This window comes from Physeter macrocephalus, chromosome 4, assembly GCF_002837175.3.
Source record: "Physeter macrocephalus isolate SW-GA chromosome 4, ASM283717v5, whole genome shotgun sequence".
Classification (NCBI taxonomy): domain Eukaryota; kingdom Metazoa; phylum Chordata; class Mammalia; order Artiodactyla; family Physeteridae; genus Physeter; species Physeter macrocephalus.
Window position 1 is genome coordinate 128,658,117 of NC_041217.1, and position 25,398 is coordinate 128,683,514.

Here is a 25,398-nt window from a genome sequence, read left to right on the forward strand (position 1 = left end):
ATGAGAGAAAGGTCAGAGGAGAGGTGGGGAGATCTCCCTTCAGGAAAGAAGTGGCTGCTTGGCTGCATGGAGCCCTGCTGGCTGACAGCCTCCAGTGATCAGCATCTTCAGCATCTGCCTCAGGATCGGCTTAGGAGCTGAGGTCATGCTCCTTTTCAGCAACCCCTAGCCAACAGCTAAGCATGGCAGGATACTAGGGCCTGGTAGTTTTGGCCCAATGTGGACCTGTTCTGATGGGCAATCTTGTTCCAGAGCTTCCCAGTGGGTCATCCAAGACTCTCTCAGATCATGGTCTCAGGCTTTTCCTACACAGTCCTGCTTCTTCCCCTCTTTTATCTTCTTTTTTTTTCCATTTTAACAGTTTTTAATGAAAGTTGTATACAAGATTACTTCATTCCTGCATCTTCTCCATTGTTTCTTCCTTATATTTGCCCTTTTCCTCTCCTACTTGGCGAGATTTGGCTTTACCTTCAAGGATCTTTTTGCGGTCTCTGTCCAGTTTTAGCCTGGTGATAACCACCTTGCTGGGGTGCATGCCCACATGGACAGTCGTGCCATTAGCTTTCTCCCACTGCACTCGTTCAGTGTAGATGATATATTTCTTCCTGTAAACCTGGACTACTTTGCCAATTTGCTGCCCTTTGTAGTGCCCTCCTACAACCTGAACTTCATTATCCTTTCAGATGGGCATGGATCGGACATTGTACTTCTGTCTCAGCCCTTTAGAAAGAGGGGAAGACATAATCTTCCTGCAAATGTGGGAAGGCGCATTGAAATGCCTTTTCTGGTTCTTGCTTCGGTCAGAAGTCACAAAGGGATTGAACTTCATTTCGGCAATGGCCGCAAAAGGGAAGAACCCCTCTTTTATCTTATACAGACAAACCTCTTGCACTCCCAACTCCAGCTTAGTGGACCCTACTGACAGAGTTTTACACACACACACACACACACGCGTAAGAACCCATGAGTCTAACACCTAAGCCCTCCACGCCGCACGGAAGGACCTGCTCATTGAGCTAACACATGCTAAGTACCGACTCTGTGCAGGGGGCATTGTTCCTGCCCTTAACCAAGCTCTGTTTAATGAGGGACACAGAGAGGAAAATAAATCAGCAAAATACACTGTGATATCTTAGTGTAATACATGCATGCTTCTAATTGTTTAAGTACATGGAAACCTCAAATGAGTTCCCAATGTTCTCATCCTACTGTTTTCTTTGAGTGAACATTCCTCTTGCAATCTTGTTTATCATTCGGCTTTGCAATGTCTTTTGCTACTGACAAAACAGAGTTAAACTCGAATGCATATCCAATGGGGAAACTCTAATAAATTCTAAATTGGGGACTTGAATTAATGAATCCCTGAATAACAGAGTTGATTATACTGCCCTTTGTATTCCAGTTCCTGGTGTTTTATTGATTTTGTCTCTGAAATGACTGATGATCAGCAGAACTAATAATGACAGTAATGACTGAAGTCCAAAAATAATAAGACTTAAGCCACAGTCACATTAAAGCTGGTAATAATAATAAGCCTCTACCCATACATTAAAGCCTTAGCTTGCTAATTGTACCTGTAACCTAAGCAAATGACTGCTGAGAGGAGAACCAAGAACACGACAGAGGAGCCAATATTCTGTGGCATCACAAGTTGGATTTTTTCTATTTTAAGAAACTCTAAAAGAATTTGTTGCCGCCCTCGGGGAGTTCACAGAGAGGAAGAAGTTGGGTCACATATTAGTTTTCTAGATCACTTATAAAAGGGCCTGATAAACAACAAGTTCCTACTGTATAGCACAGGGAACTATATTCAGTGTCCTGTGATAAACCATAATGGAAAAGAATATGAAAAATAATGTGTATATATATGTATAACTAAATCACTTTGCTGTACAGCAGAAATTAACACAACATTGTAAATCAACTATACTTCAATAAAAATTTTTTTAAAACTTTTGAAAAGGGCCTGAATCGTGTCTTTGACACAAAAGCATCCAAGTACACCAGCCTTCTGGTGATATATATATATACATATATATGTATATATATTGATATATATACACACACACACACACACATATATAATATGTATATGTGTATATACATATATATATATACACAGCTACATACATATATACACAGATAACTATATATGTGCATAAATATATACACATATATATTTAATCTGGGTCCCTGTTCTCGGGGCTGTGTGGAAGTCCAGCACCTACCCAAGATTTCAGGGGGCTCCTCCTGAGAGGGTGGCTGCAAGTCTTCTTCCATGGCTCCCTCAGCCAGCCTGCTACCAGCTTGATTCCTCTTGACAACCCTGTACACTCTCAAGCCTCCTGAGATTTCTCTCCTCTCTGCCCCTCTGCACCCCTGCACGCCAATATTCTTTCTCCCCGCATTCTCCATAGCGGTACTAACATGGGGCTATTACAAGTTAAAAACTCTTACTGACTGTATAAGAATAACAAAAGCAGGTACAGGGTAGCCCAAACAGGAGTCAACTAAAGAACTCCTCCAAATCAATAATAAAAAGAAAACCCAGTTTTTAAAAATGGAGAAAACACTTGATTTCAAAACAGACATTTCAGAAGTTATATGAATCACTAGTACACACATAAAACGGTTTTTACCAGTGTTCGTGAAAATACCATGTAAATTTGTGTGAATACCTCATTATTCATCAGAGAAATGCAAATTAAAACCGTGAGATACAATTTCTTACCCACTAGAATGGCTGCATTTTAAAGGAATGACAAATGTCAAGTGTTAAGAGTGACGTGGAGCTCCTAGAACTTGTGTACATTGCTAGTGGGGGATAAGATAGTACAACCACTTTGGTAAACAGTTTGGCAGTTTATTGTAAAGAATATACCCACACTATGACCAGGAATTCCACTTCCAAGCATCTACCCAAGAGAAATGAAAATATATGTACACAAAAATCATATAGGAACGTTTATAGCACCTTTATTCATAATAATGAAACCTGGAAACAAACTAAGTGTCCTCCAACAGGAGATAAACAAATTGTTAATTTTTTGTATTTAAAAGCATAGTAATAAGAATAAGAATAATAAGAAGAAATTATTGATATCCATATTAACATTGATGAATCTCAAAAGTATATTGAGCAAGACACAAGTGAGTATATACTGTTTGATTCCATTTATAAGTTTCGTGTGGAATTAAAAAACAGTTGAAACTAATTTATGGTGATAGAAATCAGAACATGTGTTACTTAGGGTGGGGGTGGGACAGACTGACAGGAAAGGGACATTTCTGGGTAATGTAAAAGATCTCTACCTTAATTAGGATGGTGGTTAGAAGAGGGTGAACAATGGTCAAAACTCATTGACCTGTACACCTAAATGTGTGCAATTTGTTGTACGTAAACTATACTTTAAAAAAATCCTAATGCCTAGGCCACCCCCTAGTCCAATCAGATCGTAGTCTCTATGGGTAGAATGAGGGTACCAATATTTTTTTAAAGCTCCTCAGCAGGGGCCTCATCTTCCACAGCTAAAAACTCCGCCGGGTTTCCATTTAAAAAAGGAAAAAAATTGAAAACTTTCTCTTTGTATCTTTTAAAGGAGCCAGCTCAAACCAGAGCCAAGTTAAAAAAATTAGTTTTGTCTCACTTCCTTCGTATTTTTTAATGGATCACCACTGGCAATAAAAAAAAGGAAGGAAGGGAACCAACATTTATTGAGCACCTACCACGTCTCATGCACCAGACCCTGAACTTTATACTCATCATCTAATCTTTGGAACAATCCTTTTGGTAATTATTATCTCCATTTTGGAAAATAAATCCTGAGAGTTGAAAAAGACAGGTAATGTGCTCTAAATTTTTTTTAAGATGCACAATGGAGAATAAGATCCAAATGTGTTTGACTTGCAAGTTTTCATGTTATGCTCACACAGATAACTTTTTAGAAAGTCTGACACAGCAATTTGAAAAAACAACATAAAAAAGTCAGGCCTTGATTCTCAGTTGCTATAAGGCATGAGCTTTTGAATTGTTTGTTTTGTGGAAATCATACCTTTAAGAGTTGAGATTTCTTCCACTACCACACATAAGGAGGGTTGTGATTTGGCAAGCAGTATCTGGCTTTCACCACAGTGAGTCCTAGATTCCACACCTCAGCTGACCATTGTGGGGCAGACCATTTTCTCATAGAAACAGCATTATTATTGGAGGTTGTATTCCTGAGCAATATTCTCAGCACCAAATAAGTCAAAGGAAAATGTAGTGATTAAAAACAAATATATAGGGGATTCCCTGGTGGCGCAGTGGTTGAGAGTCCGCCTGCCGATGCAGGGGACACGGGTTCGTGCCCCGGTCCGGGAAGATCCCCCATGCCGCGGAGCGGCTGGGCCCGTGAGCCATGGCCGCTGAGCCTGCGCGCCCGGAGCCAATGCTCCGCAACGGGAGAGGCCACAGCAGTGAGAGGCCCGCGTACCGCAAAAAAAAAAAAAAACCCAAATATTTACCTTCATAATTATTTTGAATAATCAAGCTGTACTTCCCAGCCTATGAAATGATCCCAATCTTTCCAAGGGTCTCCAGGATACTCTTATAACTGTACATACAGCATATATAACACACAAGTCTAGGGTGGAGTCACTCATAAAATGAATCCAAGATTAATAATCTAGCCATAACATATATTAATTAAACATTTCAATAATTATTTTGCTTGTATTTTTAGAAGTTTAGAAGAGATTTATTTATATATTTATTTATTAGAATGGAGCACTGGTCCATCTTTAAAAAAATATATTTATTTATTTATTTATCTATTTGGCTGCATTGGGTCTTAGTTGTAGCACGCAGGATCTTCGTTGTGGTGCGTGGGCTTCTCTAGTTGTGGCGTGCGGGCTTAGTTGCCCACGCCATATGGGATCATAGTTCCCCGACCAAGGCTTGAACCCACGTCCTCTTCACTGGAAGGAAGATTCTTAACCACTGGACCACCAGGAAGTCCCTAGAAGAGCTTTAAAAGTTGATTAAAATGAAGCATAACTGCAACCTACCAGTTCAGTTACCAAACAGGTTGATCAGGGGAATGCTAAAGAAAACCTGTCTGAGTATCTTCAAGCTTTTGGAAATATCTTGGTAGGAGAATGGAGGGAGGAGATTAAAACATGTGCTAGATGAATGTCAAAAAGAATCATTGCAACAAACACTTACTGAGTGTTACACACTGTCTTAAATACTCTACCTATATTATTCCGTTTAATCCTCACAACAACTTTGTAAAGAGGGCACTGTTCTTAAGATGAAGAAATTGAGGTTCAGAGAAGTTAAATAACTTGTCTAAGGATGCACAGCCAGGAAATGACAAGATGAAGATAAAGGCCAAGCTGTTGACTATAAAGCCCCTGCCTCCCCAGATAATAACTACTCACCTTCTTGAGCACATGCCCTGTGCCGCATTGCAGGTGTTTCATCATTTAATCCTTACAAAAGTCCTATGAGTTGGGTACTATAATTATCATTTAACAGTAGATGAAAAGGAAGCACGGATAAGTCAATGTGTAACTGACTGAGCAGCCCTTCTTAAAGAGTGCTAACTGTTGAACACAAGCAACCAGAAGAAAGGTCTCCAATGGCATGCCACAGTGAGCTGTCCCTGCCCTGAGCTTTTTATTCAAAATTTACTTGGATAAAGACTGTGATCTACTGCCCAGATATAGGACAACATGAATTTGGTGGGATAAATTACATAGGATGGCTGAAAATTAGACTGCAAAAAGATCTCAGTAGTCTAGAACAATGAGCTGAATATAACAAGATGTAACTGAGAGAACTAAATATAAAATCCTAAACAGTTCCCAAACTAGGTCAATTGGAGGCCAAATGAATTAACAGTGACACATGTAAAAAAGTTGTATAGAGTTTGACTTAAAGTGTGGCTTGAGTACTGGATGATAACTGAGTGTTATCACAAGATATCCACCCCCACCCCTGCATGTGTACTTGCACACACCATTTGGAAATTAAAAGTAAGAATGCCCTTTCACATATACCCTGAGAAAACCATAATTCAAAAAGAGTCATGTACCACAATGTTTATTGCAGCTCTATTTACAATAGCCAGGACATGTAAGCAACCCAAGTGTCCATCGACAGATGAATGGATAAAGAAGATGTGGCCCATATATACAGGGAATATTATTCAGCCATAAAAAGAAACGAAATTCAGTTACTTACTTACTTCACTCTGTCATACAGAGTGAAGTAAGTCAGAAAGAGGAAAAGAAATACCATATGCTAACATATATATATATGGAATCTAAAAAAAAATCATTCTGAAGAATATAGGGGCAGGACAGGAATAAGGACACAGACATACAGAATGGACTTGAGTACACAGGGCGGGGGAAGGGTAAGCTGGGACGAAGTGAGAGAGTGGCATGGACATATATACACTACCAAAGGTAAAATAGATAGCTAGTGGGACGCAGCTGCATAGGCACAGGGAGATCAGCTCGGTGTTTTGTGACAACCTAGAGGGGTGGGATAGGGAGGGTGGGAGGGAGACGCAAGAGGGAGGAGATATGGGGATACATACATACGTATAGCTGATTCACTTTGTTGTACAGCAGAAACTAACATGGGAGGGAGCCGCAAGAGGGAGGAGATATGGGGATACATACATACGTATAGCTGATTCACTTTGTTGTACAGCAGAAACTAACACAACATTGTAAAGCAATTATACTCCAATAAAGATGTCAAAAAAGAAAAAAAAAAAAGAATGCCCTTTCAGGGAATTCCCTGGTGGTCCAGTGGTTAGGACTCTGCGCTTTCACTGCCGAGGGCACAGGTTCAATCTCTGGTCAGGGTGGTGCAGTCAAAAAAAAAAAAAAAAAAGCCCTTTCAGAGTAACACATAAAATAAGCAATTGATCAGGGCAGACAATGACAGCATCAATAGAGACAAAAACTTTCTTGGCAAAAATTTTACTTTAATCTGGTAGAGTATGGACATCAGTAGGATGGTTGGTCAACAATTGAAGCAAAGACATAGGCAAGTTCCGGAGGCAAAGGGGATATGGATTGTAGATGCATCAACACATGCTCTTGGTTCTTGTGACATGTTTATCTTTGGAAGAGATGGATGTGGAAGGCTACATAGCTGGAGGTCAACACTACTGTTAGTGGAAGGTTCCAGTCTTTAGGAGGAATCTTAGGACACTCTATCTTACCCTCAGAGGAGGAGTCTTTAATATTATCAAGAGTAAGGATTTTGAGGGGCCATAGTGTTGGGAGCTGGAGGGAGTGAGAGGCTTGACCGAGATGCAGCAAGCAAAGAATTTAAAAGCTACTGTGAACCTCAGGCAACATGATCTTGTACATAAAAAACTGCAAAGGGAACCCTTGTGCACTTTTGGTGGGAATGTAAACTGGTACAGTCATTGTGGAAAACAGTATGGAGGTTCCTCAAGAAGTTAAAGATAGAACTACCATATGATCCAGCAATCCCATTTCTGGATATATATCCCAAGGAAACAAAATCACTATCTCAAGAGATATTTCTTCAAGAGGGGGAGGGAGGGATAAATTAGGAGGTTGGGATTAACATATACACACTACTACATATAAAATAGATAACCAACAAGGACCTATTGTATAGCACAGGAAAGTATACTCAATATTTTGTAATAATGTATAAGGGAAAAGAATCTGAAAAAGAATATATATATATATATATATATGTCTATCTATCTATCTATCTATATAACTATATATCTGAATCACTGTGCTGTATACCTGAAACTAACATGATATTGTAAATCAACTATACTTCAAAAAAAATAAAGAAGAAGAAGAAGAAGAAGAGCTATCTCTATTCCCTTGTTCATTACAGCATTATTCACAATAGACAAGGTATGGAAACAACCTAAGTGTCCATCAGCAGATGAATGGATAAAGAAAATGTGATACACACACACACGTAAACACACGGAATATTATTTGGCCTTAAAAAAGAAGGAAATCCTGCCGTTTGTGACCTGGAGGGCATTATGCTATGTGAAATAAGACAGATAGAGAAAGACAAATATTGCATGATATCACTTATTTGTGGAGTTTTTTAAAAAAACTCAAACTCATAGAGAGCAGAATGGCGGCTCCAGGAGCTTGAGGGTTGGGGAAAACAGGGAGAGGCTGGAAAAAAGGTAGAAACTTTCAGCTACAAGTTGAATAAGGTCTCAGGATCTAATGTATAGCATGGTGATACTGTATTGTATTGTATAATGAATTGTACAACTGAAATTTGCTGAGAGCGAAACTTGAGTGTTTACAGCAAAAAAGAAAAAAAAAGGCAAATACATGAGGTAATGGATGTGTTAATTAACTCGATGGTGGGAATCCTTTCACAATATATATGTGCATCAAATCATCATGTTGTACACTTTATATTAAATTTTTGTCAGTTATATCTCAGTGAAGCTGAAAAAAAGTTCTTTTAATTGCAAAGAATCTGTGAAGAAATGACTAGAACTAATAAGTGTGTTTAATGAAATCCCAGGATAAAGAGCAATGCACAAAAACTAATTGTATGGGACTTCCCTGGTGGCACAGTGGTTAAGAATCTGCCTGCCAATGCAGGGGACATGGGTTTGATCCCTGGTCCAGGAAGATCCCACATGCTGCAGAGCAACTAAGCCCATAAGCCACAACTACTGAGCCTGTGCACCACAACTACTAAAGCCTGCGTGCCTAGAGCCTGTGCTCCACAACAAGAGAAGCCACCGCAGTGAGAAGTACGCGCATCGCAAAGAAGAGTAGCCCCTGCTCGCCGCAGCTAGAGAAAGCCCGCTTGCAGCAACGAAGATCCAACGCAGCCAAAAATAAATAAATAAAAAATAAATAAATAAGCTAATTGTATTTCTATAAACTATAAACAAACAATTTGAAAATGAATTAATTTTAATTTATAATAGCATCAAGAGAATACAATATTCAGGGAGTAATTAAACAACAGAAGTGCAAATCTGTATACTGAAAACTACACAGCATTGCTGAGTGAAGTTCAAGAGGATTTATAAAAATGGGAGATACACAATGTTCATGGATTGAAAGATTCAATATTGTTAAGATGGCAATTTCCCCAAATTGATGTACTATAGATTCAATGTAATACCTATCAAAATCCCAGTGGGATTTCTTTTTGGTAGAAACTAACAGCTGTTCCTAAAATTTACACAGAAATGCAAAAAACCTAGAATACCAAAATGATTTTGAAAAAGAAGTGCAAAATCTGAGGACTTTACCTGATTTTAAAACTTACTACCAATCTACAATAATTAAGAAACACTGAGGGACTTCTCTGGTGGGGCAGTGGGTAAGACTCTGGGCTCCTAATGCAGGGGGCCTGGGTTCAATCCATGGTCGGGAACTAGATCCTGCATGTCACAACAAAGATCCCACGTGCTGCAAATAAGAGTCCGCATGCCGCAACTAAAACCTGGCACAGCCAAAATATATAAATAAATAAATATTTTTTAAGAAAAACATGGGACATTTAGATGGATGGAAGAGAATAGAGAGTCCAGTGACAGACCTTGGTGATCAATTGGTTTTCAAGGAAGGTGCCAAGTAATTCAATGGGGAGGGAAAGGATAGACCTTTAACAAAAGGTGCTGGGACAGTTGAATAAACACATGCAAAAAGATGAAACTTGACCCTTACCTTACATCATTCATAACAACTGAAAGAAAACATAGGATGAAATCTCTGCAACCTGGGATTAGGCAAAGAATTCTTATATATAACACAAAGACAAAATCAACACATTGAATTTCATCAAAATTAAAACTTTTGCTCTTTAAAAGACATCATTAACAAAATGAAAATATTTGCAAAACGTGTATCTGATAAAGGACTTGAATCCAGAGTATATAAAGAACTTTTGTAATTCAGCAATAAGAAGACAAACTACCCAATAAGAAATGAGCAAAATATTTTAATAATCACCTCACCAAAGAAGATATATAAATGGCAAATAAGTATATGAAAAGATAATATTATTAGTCACCACAGAAATGCAAATTAATTAAAACCAAGATGAGATACCACTACATACCTACTAGGATGACTAAAACAAAAAACACTGACCAAGTATTGGTGAAGATATGGAGAAACACATACATTGCTAGTGGGAATGTAAGTTGGGACAACCACTTTGGAAAATTATCTGGCACTTTTAAAAAAGTTAAACATGCACTAATCATTTGACCTAGCAATTCAACTTCTAGGTATCTACCCCATAAAAATGAAAATGTATGTCCACAAAAACACTTGTATACAAATATTCATAGCAGTAGTATTCATAATAGCCCTTAGACTGGAAACAGTGTTTAACAACTGGCAAATCAGTAAATGAAACGTTGTATATCTATAGGATAGAATATTACACACAATAAAAGCCTTATGCTAAATGAAAGGAGGCAGACACAAAAGACTAAATATTGTATGATTTCATTTATATGAAAATTCTAGAAAATGCAAAACTGTAGAGACAGAAAGATCAGTGATTGTCTAGGGCTGCGGGTGTGAGCAGAGATGGATTGCAAATAGGCACAAGGGAATTTTTCCTGGTGATGAAAGTGCTCTGAAACTGAATTGTGGTGATGGCTGAATAACTGTATGAACTCACTAAAATTCAACAAACTTTACACTTAAAATGGGTAAATTTTATGGCATCTAAATTAAACCTCAATAAACATGTTTTAAATAGAATAAAACAGAAAGCTATTGTGTCTTCAAGGCACCCTTTTTGGCTCACCTCTGAAATACCTGGCACCTGCATAACTCTGTGGTAAAATTTTCCCTGCATGCTCCTCTCGACACCCTCAGAAGGCCTCGTAGGAGACCAGAAGTGGATGGTTTAGCAAGCATCTCTAACCTTAGTGAGGGTGGGGATCTTCTTTCTCTCGGTAGAAGTTAGGAGAAAGCTGACACACAGGAACACATGCAGAAGAGCATGATCAGAATGGTGAAGACCTTAAAATCATATTCTAGTTAGTCACTGTTCTTCTAGCATATACTTTTTGGTCTTTTCTGTGCCAGAGAAGTGATGTGGCTATAAAATAATAAACATTATGGGCAAAGTCCTTGCTTTCATGGGGCTTATATTCTAGTAGTGTGAAACAGATCATAGATAGATAGATAGATGAATGGATACTGAGATAGATAAATAAATGACAGCCAGTTAGATAGAGATATAGATGGGTATACAGATACAGAGATAGATAATATACAGATACAAAGACAGAAGACAGGTAGATGATAGATAGATAGATAGATAGATAAAAGAAAGTACAGGTATATCTCGTTTTTTGCACTTTGCAGATACTGCTTTTTTTTTTTTTTAATTTTTTGGCCGTGCTGCATGAAGGATCTTAGCTCCCCGACCAGGGATGGAATCCGTGCTCACTGCAGTGGAAGTGTGGAGTCCTAACCACTGGACCACCAGGGAATTCCCAACACTGCATTTTTTAAAATTGAAGGTTGGGACTTCCCTGATAGCGCAGTGGTTAAGAATCCACCTGCCAATGCAGGGGACACGGGTTCGAGCCCTGGTCTGGGAAGATCCCACATACGGCGGAGCAACTAAGCCCCGTGCGCCACAACTACTGAGCCTTTGCTCTAGAGCCCATGAGCCACAACTACTGAGCCCATGCGCTGCACCTACTGAGCCCATGTGCTGCAACTACTGAAGCCCGTGCGCCTAGAGCCTGTGCTCCGCAGCAAGAGAAGCCACCGCAATGAGAAGCCTGCACACCGCAACAAAGAGTAGCCTCTGCTTACCACAACTAGAGGAAAGCCAGCGCGCAGCAGTGAAGACCCAATGCAGTGATAAATAAATAAATAAATTAATTAATTAATTGAAGGTTTGTGGCAACTCTGTGTCAAGCAAGTCTATCAGCACCATTCTTCCAAAAGAATTTTCTCATGTCATGTCTCTGTGTCGCATTTCAGTAATTCTTGCAATATTTCAAACTTTGTCATTATTATTATATTTGTTATGGTGATCTGCGATTAGTGATTTTTGATGTTACTATTGTAATTGTTCTGGGGCACCATGAACTGTGCCTATATAAGATGGTGAACTTAATAAATGTATGTGTTTTGATAGCTCTCCTGACCAGTTGTTCCTTCATTTCTCTTCTTCTCCTTGGGCCTCCCTATGCCCTGAGACACACAATATTTAAATTAGTCCAATTAATAACCCTACAATGGCCTCTAAGTGTTCAAGTAAAAGGAAGAGTCACACATTTCTCACTTTAGACCAAAAGCTAAAAATGATTAAGCTTAGCAACAAAGGCATGTTGAAAGCTGAGAAAGGCTGTAAGCTAGGCCTCTTGCACCAAACAGTTAGTCAAGTTGTGAATGCAAAGGAAAGGTTCTTGAAGGAAATTAAAAGTGCTACTCCAGTAAACAGAGGAATGATAAGAAAGCAGAACAGCCTTACTGATAATACAGAGAAAGTTTTAGCAGTTTGAATAGAAGATCAAACCAGCCACAGCATTCCCTTAAGCCAAAGTCTAATCCAGAGCAAAGCCCTAAATCTCTTCAGTTCTATGAAAGGTGAGAGAGGTGAAGAAGCTGCAGAAGAAAAGTTTTAAGCTAGCAGAGGTTGGTTCATGAGATTGAAGGAAGGAAGCCATCTCCATAACGTAAAAGTGCAAGGGGAAGCAGGAAGTGCTGATGTAGAAGCAGCAGCAAGTTATCCAGAAGATCCAGCTGAGATAATTAACGAAAGTGGCTACACTAAACAATAGATTTTTTTAATGGGATTACACAAACTATTTATACCACAGGCAGTAAGAGCCACTGATGGTTTTTGAGTGGAGGAATAACAAGATAAGACAGGGTTTTAGCAAAATGAATCTAGCAGCCACAGAGAGAATGGATTGGAGGGGAGAGTTTTTTTTAAATTATTATTATTATTTTTTGCTTATTTATTTTATTTTATTATTATTTTTTATTGGAGTATAGTTGCTTTACAATATTGTGTTAGTTTATACTGTACAGTAAAATGAATCAGCTATACGTATACATATATCCCCTCTTTTTTGGATTTCCTTCCCATTTAGGTCACCACAGAGCATTGAGTAGAGTTCCCTGTGCTGTACAGTAGGTTCTCATTAGTTATCTATTTTATACATAGTATCAATAGTGTATATATGTCAATCTCAATCTCCCAATTCATCCTACACACCCCCATCACCCTTGGTGTCCATATGTTTGTTCTCTATGTCTGTGTCTCTATTTCTGCTTTGTAAATAAGATCGTCTATACCAATTTTTTCAGATTCCACATATATGTGTTAATATGCAATATTTGTTTTTCTCTTTCTAACATACTTCACTCTGTATGACAGTCTCTAGGTCCATCCATGTCTCTACAAATGACCCAATTTCATTCCTTTTTATGGCTGAGTAATATTCCACTGTATATATGTGCTACATCTTCTTTATCCTTTCCTCTGTTGATGGACATTTAGGTTGCTTCCATGTCCTGGCTATTGTAAATAGAGCTGCAGTGAACATTGCGGTACATGTATCTTTTTGAATTATGGTTTTCTCCAGGTATATGACCAGTAGTGGGATTGCTGTGTCATATGGTAGTTCTATTTTTAGTTTTTAAAGGAATCTCCATACTGTTCTCCATTGATTCCATAGGGAATCAATTTACATTCCCACCAACAATGCATGAGGGCTCCCTTTTCTCCACACCCTCGCCAGCATTTATTGTTTCTAGAGTTTTTGATGATGGCCATTCTGACCAGTGTGAGATGATACCTCATTGTCGTTTTGATTTGCATTTCTCTAATAACTAGAAATGTTGAGCATCTTTTCATGTGTTTGTTGGCCATCTGTATGTCTTCTTTGGAGAAATGTCTATTTAGGTCTTCTGCCCATTTTTTGATTGGGTTGTTAGTTTTTTCTGATATTGAACTGCATGAGCTGCTTGTATATTTTGGAGATTAATCCTTTGTCAGCTGCTTCATTGGCAAATATTTTCTCCCATTCCAAGGGTTGTCTTTTCATCTTGTTTATGGTTTCCTTTGTTGTGCAAAAGCTTTTAAGTTTAATTAGGTCCCATTTGTTTATTTCGGTTTTTATGCTCATTACTCTAGGAGGTGGGTCAAAAAAGATCTTGCTGTGATTTATGTCATAGAGTGTTCTGCCCATGTTTTCCTCTAAGAGTTTTATAGTGTCTGGCCTTACATTTAGGTCTTTAATCCCTGTTCCATTGATCTATATTTCTGTTTTTGTGCCAGTACCATACTGTCTTGATTACTGTAGCTCTGTAGAATAGACTGAAGGCAGGGAGCTTGATTCCTCCAGCTCAGTTTTTCTTTCTCAGGATTGCTTTTGCTGTCAAGGTCTTTTGTGTTTCCATACTAACTGTAAAATTTTTTGTTCTACTCTGTGAAAAATGCCATTGGTAATTTGATAGGGATTGCATTGAATCTGTAGACTGCTTTGGGTAGTAGAGTCATTTTCATGATATTGATTCTTCCAATCCAAGAACATGGTATATCTCTCCATCTGTTTGTGTCGTTTTTTATTTCTTTCATCAGTATCTTATAGTTTTCTGTGTACAGGTCTTTTGCCTCCTTAGGTAGGTTTATTCCTAGGTATTTTATTCTTTTTGTTGCAATGGTAAATGGGATTGCTTCTTTAATTTCTCTTTCTGATCTCTCATTGTTAGTGTATAGGAATGCAAGAGATTTCTGTGCATTAATTTTGTATCCTGTGACTTTACTGAATTCACTGATTAGCTCTAGTAGTTTTCTGGTGGCATCTTTAAGATTTTCTATGTATAGTATCATGTCATCTGCAAACAGTGACAGTTTAATTTCTTCTTTGCCAATTTGGATTCCTTTTATTTCTTTTTCTTCTCTGGTTGCCATGGCTAGGACTTCCAAAACTATGTTAATAATAGTGCCGAGAGTGGGTATCCTTGTCCTTTTCCTGATTTTAGAGGAAATGCTTTCTGTTTTTCACCATTGAGAATAATGTTTGCTGTGGGTTTGTCATATATGGCTTTTATTATGTTGAGGTAGGTTCCCTCTATGCCCACTTTCTGTAGTGTTTTTATCATAAATGGGTATTGAATTTTGTCAAAGATTTTTCTGCATCTATTGCAATGATCATATGGTTTTTATTCTTCAATTTGTTAATATGGTGTATCACACTGATTGATTTGCATATATTGAAGAATTCTTGAATCCCTGGGATAAATCCCACTTGATCATGGTGTATGATCTTTTTAATGTGTTGTTGGATTCGGTTTGCTACTATTGTGTTGAGGATTTTTGCTTCTATGTTCATCAGTGATATGGCCTGTAATTTTCTTTTTCTGTGACATCTTTGTCTGGTTTTGGTATCAGGGTGATGATGGCCTCGTAGAATGAGTTTAGGAGTGTTCTTCCCTCTGTAATTTTTTGGAAGAGCGTGAGAAAGATAGGTGTTATCTCTTCTCTAAATGTTTGATAGAATTCACCTGTGAAGGCATCTGGTCCTGGACTTTTGTTTGTTGGAACATTTTTAGTCACAGTTCCAATTTCATTACTTGTGATTGGTCTGTTCATATTTTCTATTTCTTCCTGGTTCAATCTTGGAAGGTTGTACTTTTCTAAGAATTTGTCCATTTCTTCTGGGTTGTCCATTTTATTGGCATATAGTTGTTTGTAGTAGTCTCTTACGATCCTTTGTAATTCTGCGGTGTCAGTTGTAACTTCTCTTTTTTCATTTCTAATTTTATTGATTTGAGTCCTCTCCCTTTTTTTCTTGATGAGTCTGGATAAAGGTTTATCAGTTTTGTTTAACTTCTCAAAGAACCAGCTTTTAGTTTTATTGATCTTTGCTACTGTTTTCTGTATGTTTGTTTGTTTCTATTTCATTTATTTCTTCTCTGATCTTTATGATTTCTTTCCTTCTACTAACTTTGGGTTTTGTTTGTTCTTCTTTCTCTAGTTGCTTTAGGTGTAAGGTTAGGTTGTCTATTTGAAATTTTTCTTATTTTTTGAGGTAAGGTTATATTGCTATAAACTTCCCTCTTAGAACTGCTTTTGCTGCATCCGATAGGTTTTGTGTCATTGTGTTTTCATTGTCATTTGTTTCTAGGTAATTTTTTCCTTCCTCCTTGATTTCTTTAGTGATCTCTTGCTTATTTAGTAGCATATTGTTTAGCCTCCATGTATTTTTGTTTTTTTACAGTTTTTTTCCTGTAATTGATTTCTAATCTCATAGCATTGTGGTTGGAAAAGATGTTTGACATGATTTCAATTTTCTTAAATTTACTGAGGTTTGATTTGTGACCCAAGATGTGATCTATCCTGGAGAATGTTCCCTGTGCACTCGAGAAGAAGGTGTATTCTGCTCCTTTTGGATGGAATGTCCTATAAAGATCAATTAAGTCTATTTGGTCTAATGTGTCATTTAAGGCTTGTGTTTCCTTACTAATTTTCTCCCTAGATGATCTATCTATTGGTGTAAGTGGAGTGTTAAAGCCCCCCACTATTATTGTGTTAATGTTGATTTCCCCTTTTATGGCTATAAGCATTTGCCTTGCGTATTGAGGTTCTCCTATTTGGGTGCATAACTATTTACAATTGTTATATCTTCTTCTTGGATTGATCCCTTGATATTATGTAGTGTCCTTCCTTGTCTCTTGTAACAGTCTTTATTTTAAAGTCTATTTTGTCCAATATGAGTATTGCTACTCCAGTTCTTTTGATTTCTGTTTGCATGGAATATCTTTTTGCATCCCCTCACTTTCAGTCTGTATGTGTCCCTGGGTCTGAAGTGGGTCTCTTGTAGACAACATATATACAGATCTTGTTTTTGTATCCATTCAGCCAGTCTGTATCTTTTGGTTGGAGTGTTAAATCCATTTACATTTAAGGTAATTATCGATATGTATGTTCCTATTACCATTTTCTTAATTGTTTTGGGCTTGTTTTTATAGGTCTTTTCCTTCTCTTGTGTTTCCTGCCTAGAGAAGTTCTGTTTAGAATTTGTTGTAAAGCTGGTCTGATGGTGCTGAATTCTCTTAGCTTTTGCTTGTCTGTAAAGCTTTTAATTTCTCTGTCAAATCTGAATGAGATCCTTGCCTGGTAGAGTAATCTTGGTTGTAGGTTTTTCCCTTTCATCCGTTTAAATATATCCTGCTACTCCCTTTTGGCCTGCAGAGTTTCTGCTAAAAGATGAGCTGATAACCTTATGGGGATTCCCTTGTATGTTATTTGTTGCTTTTCCCTTGCTGCTTTTAATATTTTTTCTTTGTATTTAATTTTTGTTAGTTTGATTAGTATGTGTCTTGGCATGTTTCTCCTTGAGTTTTTCCTGTATGGAACTCTCTGCGCTTCCTGGACTTGATTATTTCCTTTCCCATGTTAGGGAAGTTTTCGACTATATTCTCTTCAAATATTTTCTCAGACCCTTTCTCTTTCTCTTCTTCTTCTGGGACCCCTATAATTTGAATGTTGGTGTGTTTAATGTTGTCCCAGAGGTCTCTGAGACTGTCCTCAATTCTTTTCATTCTTTTTTCTTTATTCTGTTACATGGCAGTTATTTCCACCATTCTATCTTCCAGCTCACTTATCTGTTTTTCTGCCTCAGTTATTCTGCTACTGATTCCTTCTAGTGTATTTTTAATTTTGGTGATTGCATTGTTCATCACTGTTTGTTTGTTCTTTAGTTATTCTATGTCCTTGTTAAACATTTCTTGTATTTTTTACATTCTGTTTCCAAGATTTTGGATCATCTTTACTATCATTACTCTCAATTCTTTTTCAGGTAGCTTGCCTATTTCATCTTCATTTATTTGGTCTTCTGGGTTTTTGTCTTGCTCCTTCATCTGCGACGTATTTCTCTGTCTTCTCATTTTGTCTAACTGACTGTATTTGAGGTCTCCTTTCCGCAGGCTTCAGGTTCGTAGTTCCTCTTGCTTCTGGTGTCTGCTCCCAGTGGGTGAGGTTGGTCCAGTGGTTTGTGTAGGCTTCCTGGTGAGAGGGACTGGTGCCTATGTTCTGGTGGGTGGAGCTGGATTTTGTCCCTCCAATGGGAAGGCCCATCAGGTGGTGTGTTTTGGGGTGTCTGTGGGCTTAGTACAACTTTAGGCAGCCTGTTTGCTGATGGGTGGGTTTGTGTTCCTGTCTTGCTTGTTGTTTCCAATAGATTCTTAATGTAGACAAAATAGCCTTCTATTGGGAAAAGATGCCATCCATGATTTTCATAGTTAGCAAGGAGAAGTCAATGCCTGGTTTCAAAGTTTCAAAGACAGGCTGACTCTTTTATTAGGGGCTAATGTAGCTGGTGACTTTAAGTTGAAGTCAGTGCTCATTTACCATTCTGAAAACCCTAGGGTCCTTAAGACTTATGCTAAATCTACTTTTCCTGTGCTCTCTCAGTGAAACAACAAAACCTGGATGACAGCACATTTGTTTACAGAATGGTTTACTGAATATTTTAAGCCCACTGTTGAGACCTACTGTTGCGACCTACTGCTCAGAAGAAAAGATTTCTTTCAAAATATTACTGTTTACTTACAATGCATCTGGTTACTCAAGAGCTCTGATGGACATGTACAATGAGATTAATGTTTTCATGCCTACTAACACATCCATCCTGCAGCCTATGGATCAAGGAGTAATTCTGACTTTCAAGTTTTCTTATTTAAGAAATATGTTTCATAAGGCTATAGCTGCTGTAAATAGTGATTCCTCTGATGAATCTACGCAAAGTCAATTGAAAACCTTCTGGAAAGGATTCACCATTATAGATGCTATTAAGAACATTTGTGATTCATGGGAAGAGGTCAAAATACCAACAGTAACAGGAGTTTAGAAGTTGGTTTCAGCCCTCATGGATGACTTTGAGGAGTTCAAGACTTCAGTGGAGGAAGTAACTGAAGATGTGATGTAAAATGCAAGCAAAACAGAATTGGAAATGGAGCCTGAAGATGTGACTAAATTGCTATAATCTCAAGATAAAATGTTAGTGGATGAAGAGGTGCTTCTTATGGTTGAGGAAAGAAAGTGTTTTCTTGAGATGGAATCTACTCCTGGTGAAGATGATGTAATGGTTGTTGAAATGACAACAAAGGATTTAGAATATTACATAAACTTAGTTGATGAAGCAGTGGCAGGGTTTGACAGAATTGACTCCAGTTTTGTAAGAAGTTCTCCTGTGAGTAAAATGCTATCAAACAGCATTGCATGCTACAAAGAAATCTTTTGTGAAAGAGTCAATCAATTTGGCAAACTTCATTGTTGCCGTATTTTAAGAAATTACCACAGCCATCCCAACCTTTAGCAACCACCACCCTGTTCAGTCAGCAGCCATCAACATCGAGGCAAGATCCTCCACCAGAAGAAAGAGTATGACTCACTGATGGCTCAGATGATAGTTAGCATTTCTTAACAATAAAGTTTTTTAAATTAAGGTATGTAGGACTTCCCTGATGGCACAGTGGTTAAGAATCCACCTGCCAATGCAGGGTTCTATCCCTGGTCCAGGAAGATCCCAAATGCCACGGAGCAACTAAGCCCATGTGCTACAATTACTGAGTCTGCGCACCACAACTACTGAAGCCCACGCACCCTAGAGCCCGTGCACCGCAACTACTGAGCTCAAGTGCCACACTACTGAAGCCCGTGAGCTCTAGGGCCCGCGTGCCACAACTACTGAGCCCACGTGCTGCAACTACTGAAGCCTGCTTCCCTAGGGCCCGTACTCCACAACAAGAGAAGCCATCACAATGAGAAGCCCGTGCACTGCAACGAAGAGTAGACCCCGCTCACCACAACTGGAGAAAGCCTGCATGCAGCAACAAAGACCCAGTGCAGCCAAAAAAATAAATTAAGGTATGTACATTCTTTTTAGACATAATGCTATTGCACACTTAGTAGATAACGTTAAGTGTAAACATAACCTTTATATGCACTGGGAAACCAAAGAATTCGTGTGACTCGCTTTATTGTGATATTCGCTTTTTTTGTGTTATTCACTTTATTGAGGTGGTCTGGAACCTAACTTGCAGTGTCTCCAAGGTATGCGTAAAAAGAAAACATGTTAAGTACTCAGAAGAGAGTTAAAAAGGTGACATCAGAAAACGGCTGAATCACAAGAGAGAGCCAGTCATGCAAAGACCAGAGGGAGGAGCATCTTAGGCACCATTTTTCTTTTTAAATTGTCCTTTGCCCCTTGTGGTTCTCCATTCCCTCTTTACTCAGTTTAAAATTCAGAGTCAATAGACATAATCACTCCCAAAACTCCCTTGATCACCTTAATTCTGTCATTGGTTGGCAAACTCACAACCCTGGTTAAATCCAACTTTCTACCCACACTGGTCTCACTTTAAGCTTGTCACGAGGAACTTAAGAAGGCCCTTACTGTTCCCCAGCTAACATCCTCCATCTCCCTGATCCATTCACTTTCCTGCACTCTACAGTTATACGTTCACTTTCTGCTAATGGACTGTTTTACACCTGTGCCTCTCTTTTCCCCCATCTTCACTATCAGCTGATGACTGTGCTTCTTTCTTGAGAAAACTGAAGAATCAGAAGAGAACTTCCACTTGCTCCTACCACATCCACATGTCCGTACAGGTGTACATGCTTAGACCCCGTCCTTCCTGCGTGCTCCGTGATCCTACGTAAAACTTTCTACTTATGCATTCTCCCCCTCCCCCAGCGGACTCAAGAACACCAGACCAGCAAATCCTACCTCCATCCTACATCATGAACTTTTCCTCTACTGGATCATTTCCATCAGTATATGAAATTTTTCAAGCACTTTCAAGACAAGCAAACAAAAATCTCTCCTTGACCTGATTTCCTTCATTTGATTATTACCTTATTTCTCTGTTAGCTTTTGTAGCCAAACAGTTGTCTATACTAGCTGCCTCTAATTCCTCTTCTCCTGTTCTGATCTCCAATCCATCTTTTGTGCCACCACTGATCTGGTTTTTTCAAGGCCAACAAAACCGACAAAAAAAAAAAACCCTACCATAAAGAAAAATGAATGAGGCAGCCCTGAGTAAAAGAAGAGGGTGGGGTAGGTGGAAGAAAATCCTAAATTCTAGCAGCTGGATTGACTCCCTGTATCATAAGAATTCCTTACATAAACTGTCTTCTTTCCACTCCATTTGAAAAATACTTCCTTTCTATACATTTTATTTTTTCTGGAAACTACTGTTGCCCAGCTTCTGAATATCAGATTAACTTGCTCACCATTTAGGGGAAAGGAGAGTAAAACAAAATCATAGCAGTGAGTAAGAGAGCTTTAATTTACATTTAACTACGAAATCAATGTGGAATCTCAGAAACCTAAAAGACTCTTTTACCCAACCAGGAATGATTTTTTTTTTAAGTTTGAGAAAGAATTAGTCCCCAAACAATATCCCTCTATTCTAAAATGAATGTAGTTGCCATTTGTGATAATTTTGAGCTATCCCTCTTTATAAATGGCCTTGCCAGAAATTTTGTATATTAACCCCAGGCAGGTTAGAAAGTCTGGCTGCAGCACTCTGCTTACTGATGTTATCAAAAGGGACAACTGTGACTTACCTCAGTGAGGTGGCCTCAACTCCCTTTGCAGGCAAGATGGTTCCTATTGGGGACTGCGCCACATGAGGCTGACATTTGACAGCTGTCCTGGTCAGTTGGATAATACAGGAAACGTCATGGATTGTGCAGACCAGCGTTTAGCAAAATGCAAGTCACAATCCACTAGTGGGTTATGAAATTAATATCGTGGGTTAACCAATTTTTTAAAAATTAATTAATTTATTTTATTTTTGGCTGCATGGGGTCTTTGTCACTGTGTGCAGTCTTTCTCTACTTGCAGCGAGCAGGGGCTACTCTTCGTTGGGGTGTGCAGGCTTCTCCTTGCGGTGGCTTCTCTTGTTGCGGAGCACGGGCTCTAGGCCTGTGGGCTCAGTAGTTGTGCCCGTGGGCTCTAGAGCACAGGCTTCAGTAGCTGTGGCACACGGGCTTAGTTGCTCTGTGGCATGTGGGGTCTTCCTGGACCAGGGATCGAACCCGTGTCCCCTGCATTGGCAGGTCGATTCTTAACCACTGCGCCACCAAGGAAGTCCACCAATTTTTAGAAGATGAAATAGAATAGAAAATATCAGAGTTCAATACACACACTCAGATTATGACATAGTTCACAAAACTTTGGCTTCCATTATGAAGAGGTGCATCCTGGATCATAAAATTAAAATTTTTTAAATTAAAGCCACTAGTCTAGATCCATTCATAATGCAATAGCCAGAGTGGTTGAATGCACTAATCAAAATTGGAGGACGTTTGGAAAATTTCCACATCATTTTCAGCATCATATATCACCAGGCATATATGCCTGACACAGGGGAAATCCAGAGAACTTTAGAGAGAAGCTTTCCTTTATAGAACCAGGTGAAGAGCTTGAAATTAGTTTCTAACCTAAATTACCATCATAGAGACTTTATAATTTACAATCCACTTTCACAAACTTCATCTTATTTGAGTCTCTTGTTCAGCCTTGTAGTAGGCAAGACAGGAAGGTGACAGAATCTGAGACATGTTTCAATGTTCTATTTCGTTTAGTCAGGAGCCCAGCCAGCAGCTGGGAGAAAGGATGTAGCCCCACAGCCCCAGGGAGAGAATTGGCAAGGGTGCAAAACCACGTGTGGGTCCCAGCCAAATAAACGGAGGTTCAGGGCAGAACTCCAGTTTCAGGAGGGAGAATGGAAAAGATGAACAGGAACTAGGGCAGAAGCCCAGGTATTAAACAAGGCTCACAGGTGGCCAGGCTCATCCCCAGCACACTGGATTCTAAGCTCACCCTTGCAGAGTTACAGATCCCATAACCAGCTTTTGAAGAAGCAGCAGAAGAATATCATGTGGATAAGGGGCAGGATGGAGAGGCTCTCAAGCACTGATAAAGGCATGAAGAGACCAGTGGGGAATGACAAGTTAATTAATCTGGCTGGCATGAGTAGTGAGGGCTGCCAGATAAAATACAAGATGCCCCTTTAAATCAGGATTTCAGATAAACAATGAATATTTTAGTATAAGTATGTCTCATGCAATATTGGGGACACATTTATACCAAAAAATTGTTGTTTATCCGAAACTCACATTAAACTGGGCAGCCAGTATTTTCATTTACTAAATCTGGTACTCCTACGTGGGTCTTCTGGAGGATGCAGCTAGAAGGCTTGGCAGAGCAAGACCACGAAAAATCTTGTGTGCCATGCTGGGCAGATAATGAAGAACCATGAAAAATTTTAAGCAGGGGAATAATATAATCGGGTTTGTATTTTAGAATCACCATTATAGTAGTCCTTTGAAGAAGAAAATAGCTCAGAAAGACAGGAACTGAGAGACCAGAAAGCTGTTTAAATAGCCCAGACTCGGGAGAATTTAAAATAACTGCTCACTTCACAATTCTGCCGAATGCTAGCGAGATTCCCAGGTTCATGTGGGCAACAGAGACCAAACTATTCTTTCCAGAGCTGCTCTTTGTTTCAAGGAACAAAAAACTTTTGGGGTGGGGCAAGGCATATATATATTTTGTCTTGCCCAAACCCTGTGTCTGTCACATACTTCTTGAGGAAGCTGGAAAGATATGTGTATATATCCATCTCCATGTAGTAAGCTCATGTCTTGTTCACCATCACATCCCAGAAGGTAATCAATAAACACTTGTTGAATGAGTTCCTTAAGGGCAAAGTCTATCTTCACCATCTTTGTTTCCTTAGCATCCGACCCAGGGCTGGGAATAAGTTTCTCAGAAAATTGTTCTTTTTGCGGTACGCGGGCCTCTCACTGCTGTGGCCTCTCGCGTTGCAGAGCACAGGCTCCGGAGGCGCAGGCTCAGCGGCCATGGCTCACGGGCCCAGCCGCTCCGCGACATGTGGGATCTTCCCGGACCAGGGCAAGAACCCATATCCCCTGCATCAGCAGGCGGACTCTCAACCATTGCGCCACCAGGGAAGCCCAGAAAATAATTCTTGATTAAAGCGATCTAATTAATTAACAACCAGAAGTGCTTCCTATTAACTACATTTGTCCAACATTACGTCAAAGGTACAACCTGGCATATTTTTCACAACCTGGCAAAAAAAGCCTGCCTCATCCATGGGACCAGAAAACTTTTCAAAAGCTGCATAATGATGCTGATTAGAGGGAGTTTTAAATGTAATTTTCCTCATTTGTGTGAAAATGAGCGGTTTTTTTTTTCTTTTGAGGTGTTTTGTTTGTTTGCTTGATCGTTTGGTATTTTCCTAACTGCTTCCACAAGTATTGTCAGTGCCTGGCTATTAATAAATCTAGATCTTAGTTAAGTATTTCTCAGGTAGATCATGATAAAGTGGTATGAACCAAGTACTTGTCTTCAGTCCTCCAGTATCAGTATAGTTACTGGCATATGTATCTTTTCCAAGGCTGAAGTGTGAACTTGAAGGCAGGACTTTATTCTTATTTATCTTCATAGTCACAGAACTTTTACCAATAGCAGTTTTGTTGAAGGGTCAAGAGTAGGAAGCCAAAAGGTACAGAATAATTCTAAAAAGTGCATGGGGTAAATACAAATACAATAACAACATTATTACAGCTACTTGTTATTAAAAATTACGTTCCAAGTACCATGAGAGGTCTTTACATATATTTTATTAAATTTTGATTAAATTTCAGTCCTAAAAACTCTTCTTTGAGGTAGGTGTTGTAATCCTCATTTTATGCATAAAGAAACAGAGAATCAGAACTGATGAATAATTTACCCAGGATGACACAGCTAATAGATTTGGCAGAGCTGAGATTAGGACCTGATTCCAAAGTTCATCTCACACACCAAGAATTGTCATTTTGCAAGTGTGTATTGGAGAGATGAAAGAAGATTGTTGGAGTGCCTATAAGAGTTCTCTTTAATCAGCAACTATGTAATACCCCAGAGGACTAAAGTTTGATAAAGAATATAATGATGTGAGTGCACGGATGTGGAAGACAAGAGGTATAGAGGTATTCCCTATATTTTTGAGCTGTGTCCCTTTTTTCTCTGTTGAGCTTTGTATTTAAGGGAGCACATGACATTACATATAATTAGGCTGCATCTCCACCTTGCTGGAAGTTGTTATTATTGCCCTTAAAATTATTATCACAGTTATTATCTGGGATGAAACATATGAACTTTAGATGTTATGATCAGTAATATCAGCTTGTCTGCCCTATCCAAAGGAATACGTTCAGTTCATGCTCAGATATGCAATGGAACCTCATCGATCTGGATGTGTCTGAGCTCACCTGTGACAGTCCAGATCGTTCTCCAAGCTGTAAATATAATTACATATATCAGCTATTCTCCAATCCTT

The 25,398-nt window shown here is 38.9% G+C and overlaps 1 pseudogene; it reads right to left on the reverse strand.

Moving 5' to 3' along the window:
• Positions 1-372: 372 nt before the first annotated feature.
• Positions 373-829, reverse strand: LOC102974265 (60S ribosomal protein L26-like; annotated as a pseudogene).
• Between the last annotated feature and the right edge of the window lie 24,569 nt (positions 830-25,398).